The sequence below is a fragment of the Amphibalanus amphitrite genome, unplaced genomic scaffold, assembly GCF_019059575.1.
Source record: "Amphibalanus amphitrite isolate SeventyFive unplaced genomic scaffold, NRLGWU_Aamphi_draft 001174F_arrow, whole genome shotgun sequence".
In the NCBI taxonomy this organism is placed as follows: Eukaryota; Metazoa; Arthropoda; class Thecostraca; order Balanomorpha; family Balanidae; genus Amphibalanus; species Amphibalanus amphitrite.
The window spans coordinates 27,501-33,946 of NW_024882668.1; the positions used below are offsets into that span (position 1 = coordinate 27,501).

A 6,446-nucleotide genomic window follows, 5' to 3' on the forward strand; every position below is an offset into this window, starting at 1 on the left:
GGGTGGCTATGTTTTTTTCGGGGTGCTGATCACGAATATCATGTTAGTTATGATCATGGATGATGTCTTCATGCATTTAGATCAGGTCGGGTCAGGTCGGGTCAGGTCAGGTCAGGTCAACCAGTAAGGGTTTTGCCGGGTATTTGTAGTAGGTGGCAACCTCCTCTGACAGCTTCGTAACATGTTACGAAGGCACCAAAAATACTTCGTAAATGTTCAAATGGTTGCTAACGGGAGCCCTCCGTCTAACTCGGCTCCTGGGCCACGTAGCGACACGCGATAAGCGGCAATCGAAAGAGTGTCAAAAATAAAGACGAAACATTTTTAAGGTGAGGGCAAAGGTCAGGTCACCAGAGGTCAGCAAAAGTCAAATTTTGTCGATTTCAACGATTTCCAACAACCGACGGCTAACTCGGGATTCCGGGAACCAATAGAGCTACAGCGCCGGGGAAAAGCGCATTCGATAGCTCTTTTAACGCTCTTTCGCCAGCATGTCCTCAAATTCGACCTCAGATCAACGGTTTAGTGTTTTCACCGCTCGAGCACGTCTCTGTCAAAAGTTGTCAAAAAACTGCTGAATACCCTTCATGATCTGAGATGACCTCAGGGGCACACAAAGAGGTCACAGGTGCAATTTTCCGATTCAGTGTGTCATGTTTTCCTATGAACCGATGTTTGAGAGGGTGTAGATCGACATTCGTCCAAAAGAGGCGCATTTCAATTTTCTCCCATTGACGGATAATGGAGCAGTCGCAAAATTGACCTGACCTTAGGTCACAGATATAAAAAAAATCCGAGCTACCCATTTTATACATACGGTTACCCTAAGCAAGTACTGAAAGTTTCAAAGTGATCGCTCAGTCGGTGTAGCTGTTACAGTTAGTACGCGAAATCCGTTAGTTTGCAATGCAACTAGTTTCGTTGCAAACTACCTGACCGGCCAGGTAGTTTGCAACGAAACTAGTTCCGTTGCAAACTAATTGACTGTCCAGTTAGTTTGCAAACTAACTAGTTAGGATGCAAACTACCTAGTTACTTTGCAACGGAACTAGGTGTGTTGCAACGGAACTAGTTGTAATGCGAAATCGACGAGGCAGTGGCTCTATTTGTCGGTTATATTCAACTTTTATGTAAATTTTAGCAACGGTTGTTGAAACAAAGCTGTGTTTTTCTAACGAGTGACACTAGACATAAGACGGGTGGTCACATTTAGGATAGAAACAGTGAATTAACCGGATTCGACTACATAACGTTACGATCACTGGCGGATCCAGAGAGGGGGGGGGGGGCGCCCAAAATCGCTCCGCCATCCACGCAGCGCCCGAAAGCGACAAATATTTACTTATTTTGAGAACGAAACGAAAACTGAACAACTTTTATAATCAAATACTTGTTTTAGATTGCACAACCGTGTGTAAGGATTGGAATCAAAATCCGAAAGGTTTTTGGAAAACTTTTTTGGGATTATGTCTCCCGCAACGTTTAAGACCATCTTTCTGGAACCGCCAGTGATCACCATAAATGTGTAGACATAACCCGCGCCCCACTGGGGGGGGGGGGGCTATTCATAGACCCCATTAGGTGTAATTTGCCACCAAAAAGTCTGAAAAATGGAACACTGTGGAGGTGGCGCGAGGGTCTCGCAGTTGCCGTTGTGGGTGCCTTTAGAAACACTGGTGTGGGCCGTGTGTCTATCACAGACGGATGTGGAGCGATAGCAGCCAATCCCTCGTTGGCCATTACTAGGGCCCTGAGCGGCCGGCGAGGTCTCTCAGAAACCAGCATTGGGCCTTTATGAAGATAATTGTGGCTACATAGGAGCCAATAACGTGCCCCACAAGCCCTGTGGTGTCCTTCCGAGTTGAAGTGCGGCCAGCACGAACCCTCTGCTACCAACTGGCGCCGCAGGGCCCCTCGGTTTCGAAGAAACCCTAAACCCGAGAACGGGCACGTACCCCCTCGCTCCCTTGCTATGTCACTGAATCCAAGTGATCAGGGACCCTTTAGGTAATCAGGGGCGTTTCAGATGACCAGGGGTTTTCAATTGATCAGGGGCCCACCAGGTGACCATGGGCCCCTCTGGTAACCAGGCCTTAAGGGGCCCTCAGATGACCTCGAAGGGCTCTCAGATGGCCTTAAAGGGCCCTCAGATGGCCTCAAGTAACCAGGGACCCCATCAATAACCAGGGCCCCTCAGTAAACGGGGGCCACTCAGGTAACTGTAGGAGTCCCGCAGATAACCAGGGTCGGCAAGGTTTCTCAGGTCCGTTTTTGACAAGGCTCGCACTCAGGTGCGAGCCCTTTGCCATCAGCAGAGGGCCCTTTCAAGCCTTTTGAGGGCCGTTTAACGTCTTTGGAGTTCCCATTGAGGCCTTCTAAGGGCCCTTTGAGCAGTCGGGGGGTCTTTGAGGTCTTTTGAGGGCCTTTTGACGTCAGCTGAGGACCGTTGGACGCCAGCTGAGGACCGTTTTTGGGCCTTCTGATGGCCATTAGACGCCAATGGATGACCCTCTGACACCAACTGGGGCCCTCTGACACCAGCTAAGGGCCCTTTAAGTTTGACGCTAGCTCAGGGCCCTCTGACATCAGCTGGGGGGCCCTCTGACGCTAGTTCAAAACCCTTTGACGCTCTTTAAGGCCTTCTGAGAGCCCCTTGAGGCTTTCTAAGGGCCCCTTGAGGCTTTCTGAGGGCCGCTTGACGCCAACTGAGGACCGCTGGACTCCAGTTGAGGACCGTTTGAGGCCTTCTGATGGCCATTTGGCGCCAGCTGAGGGCCATCTGGCACCAGCTGGCGATTGACGTTAGCTGAGGGCCCTTTGAGGCCATCTGAGGGCCCTTTAAGGCCATCTGAGAGCCCTTGGAGGTCATCTGAGGGCCCCTTAAGGCCATCTGGGGCCCTTCGAGGCCATCTGAGGGCCCTTTGACACCATCTAAGGGCCCTTTGACACCAGATGAGGGCCCTATGCCGCTAACTGAGGGCCCTTTGAGGTCATCTGAGGGCCCTTCGAGGCCATCTGAGGGCCTTTTGAGACCATCTGAGGGTCCTTTAAGGCCATTTGAGGGCCCTTTGTACACGGTCTTCGGTGGTCTAAGGATTACCTTCGGCCGCCTCAAATGGGCCCTTATTCCTTCAAGCTGGGCCCCCCAACTCGAATGGGGGGAGGCGCCCTTGGCCATGTCGCAAGAGCATTAACAGTGAAGGGATAAATAGCAATCAGTGGCCACCATTGAAGAAGTGAAAATGACAACGAAACCCGGTGTTCCCAGGCGGTCACCCATCCAAGTACTAACCGGGCCCGGTGCTCCTTGACTTCAGTGATCGGACGGGAACTGGTATTTTCAGCATGGTATGGTCGTTGCCGACGAGAGCCGTCCATCTTCAACTCCTTTATCTGTAACATAAAAGATGACGTCACAACTCTGGCACTGATAAGCCTCAAACGCCACAGTCATTGCCTTTGGCCAAGCGGATGGCTTGAGTGATGGCGCTGCTCAGTCTCATTGCTTATGTGACCACCAAAAACACTGCCAAGTACCGATAGGTTACAACAAGCAAATGGCTCGCAAGCAATATGTAAAGGACGATGACACCAAACACATGAGTGAGAAGGGCAGTTGAAAATCGGCACAACTGAGAAATGACCCCCGTCAAATCTCGAGACAAAAGCGGCACTTACACCCACGCCGGCCGGGGGGGGGGGGTGCCGCCCCCCATAGTTTTTTTTTTCGCGATAGCTCCGAACGCCACGGCGATACAGAGATGAAGCTTGGCATACCTGAATTTCGATTCAAGCCGGATCTTTTGACACCAACCACAATTTTCAGGTCATGTCAGGTCACCGACCTATGACCACTGGCGGATCCAGGGCTTCAGCGCGGGGTGGGGCATTCCAGGTCACGGAGCCAAACCTACATACTACATAGGTTACCCCCAAATCCTGTTTTCTCATCGGATTTAGGCCACTTATTTTTCGTCATAGTCCTGACACGAGTTTTTTTTCTTGAAAAAAAAAAAAAACAGAAATGGTAGGACAACTGACCCCCATTTGCAGATCCAGGAGGAGAAGGCTTTTGGGACAAATACCCGGGCAGCGCCAGAAATCGACGAAAATTGGTGGGGCCGTTGGGGCCCTCAGAATGACTGGTGTATAGAGCCGACCCAGGGCCGCCGGTGTGGAACCTGGCGTGGGACCATCAAAGGTATCGGTGTGGGTTCCCCAGAGGCAGTGGTGTGGGGCCCTTGGAGGCACTGGTGCAGGAACCACAAAGGATCCGGTGTGGGCCCTCTAAGGTGCTGGTATGAGGCCCTCACATGGACGCCATTGTGGTGCCTCAGACACTGGTGTGGCGCTAAGCCCATACCATTCACAGATGGCTGTGTGTGGGGCCCTTGGAGTTGTTGGTGCGAAATGTGAATGCTTAATAACCCAGTAGGACCTCTCAGAGACCGACAAAGGGCCCTCAGAGGCCGGTAACGGGCCGTATGATGCCAAAAATGGGCCTTCACAGGCGGCAAGTGAAGGCCGGCAGTATCTCGGCAGTATCTTCAGGAGCCCTGTGGAGTTCTTAGAGATCGGCATGGTACTCTCAGACGCCGGTGGAGCCGAGTCACCGATGTAGGACCTACAGAGTTACCGGTGGCTGGCTGCCAGAGGCACTGGTATCGGGCCCAGAGGCGCCGGTGTAGGACCCTCAGAGTCGCCGATGTGGGGCCTCAGGAGACACTGGTGTCTCAGAGGTGGCGGTGTAGGGCCCTCAGACGTGTCTGTGTGGTGCCCTCACAGTCGCCGGTGAAGACTTTCAAAGGCATCGTTGTGGGAGTCCTCACTCCTCAGAGACACATGCATGGGGGCAAGGGGTCTTCAAGAGACCATCAAGGGTCAGCAGAGGCCTTCAGGAGCCCTGTGGGATCCTGGAGACTGGCGTGGTACTCTCAGGCGTCACTGGGAGCCCTCAGAGTCACCAGTGCGGGGCCCACAGAGTTGCAGGTAGGTAGCCGTCAGATGTGCCTGCTTAAGACCTTCAGAGGCGCCAGTGTGGGGTCCTCAGAGCCGCCGCCGATGTAGGGCCTTAAGAAATATTGGTGTTAGTCACTCAGATTGGCGGTGTTGGGCCCTCAAAGGCGCCGGTGTGTGACCCTCACAGGCGCCGTTATGGGCCCTCAGAGACACTGGTGTGGAGCCGTTCCATGCGGGTATGGGCCAGGACCCTAATTAGAGCTGACGCTTAATAGGTCAGCAAGGTCACTCAGAGGCCAGCACAGGGCTCTCAGAGGCCGGAGTGGGGCCCTTATGGAGATGTGTGATATGTGGGGACTCAGGAGCCCGTGACTACGTGAGGTGCTCTCACTAGTCCTGCGGGTCTTATCTCTGTCGAAATAAGGCACGCTTGGACCCTGAGCGGCCCATTGGCACTGCAGGGCCTCTCGGCCCATAGGGCATCATGCATCTAATGAGGCGGCACGCGCCCCTTGTGCCCCCTCCCCCCCGGTTACGCTGCACTAGCTGCGGCCATACAGGTAAATCATACTCTAACCGTCCCCGTCCCTATTCCCAAGCATAGGCGGGGGCCGATTCCTGGTTTGCGCAATATGAGTGCCATCGTTAGACAATACGGTCAAAAGGGTTGAAGCGGCATTACTCCCCTGTGGTAAGAACTAAAAAGCAACATATTTTTAGACAAAATAAAGCAATGATAACTAAATTGAGGTTACTAAAACGACTCTGATCACAAAAGTAGTTACTGGGAAGGCTTTCTAATCCATTTTTATTCAGTTTCTCGTTATAGGCGTAAGAAGTGTAAGTCTTAACGGGGGGGGGGGCATACCTGTACTGAATGCCCTCCCCAGGCTCCTGTCGGGGGGGGGGGGGGGGCATATGCCCCTAATGCCCCCCTGGATCCGCCAGTGCCTATGACATCATAAGTGAACCTCTGCATGGTCTTAACCCTTGCCCCACTGGGGTCTGCGTATAACGCGCCCTACTGGTGGTGGGGGGGGGGGGGGGGCTCTTCCATTCCATTCTAGAATGTTTATTGCACATCGACAACCTAGTAAAACGATCGGAAAATAAACATGAATAACAGAGATAAAGCAAAATACCTCTCGTAACATAATCAGATAGTCACCATAAACATAAAGCAACATGAACATAGCCTTCAGATCAACGTCGAATATAACATAAACATACAACGTAATGACGGTAACGTAGCGTACATAGTGAAACAAAACTACCACTGCCGCCGCCACGACAGGCCACTGACCCAACCTATGCCGTCACTCAGCCCACCGGGGGCGCCGCCCACAAAACAGAATAAGGTAGGTAAATTAAAAGCTGTGCGAACGAAGCAAGAAATTTTGGAAATGCTGAGCCACCGCACGACAGTCCCCGTCGCCAAGATCGTCGCCATGCAAAAGAACACGTAATAACCATGAAGTTGACATTTG

At 52.4% G+C, this 6,446-nt stretch overlaps 1 non-coding gene across 1 annotated transcript; it reads right to left on the reverse strand.

Moving 5' to 3' along the window:
* Positions 1-3,243: 3,243 nt before the first annotated feature.
* Positions 3,244-3,362, reverse strand: LOC122370859. The gene has a single exon (XR_006254618.1). It is a non-coding gene; the product is annotated as a 5S ribosomal RNA (ribosomal RNA).
* Between the last annotated feature and the right edge of the window lie 3,084 nt (positions 3,363-6,446).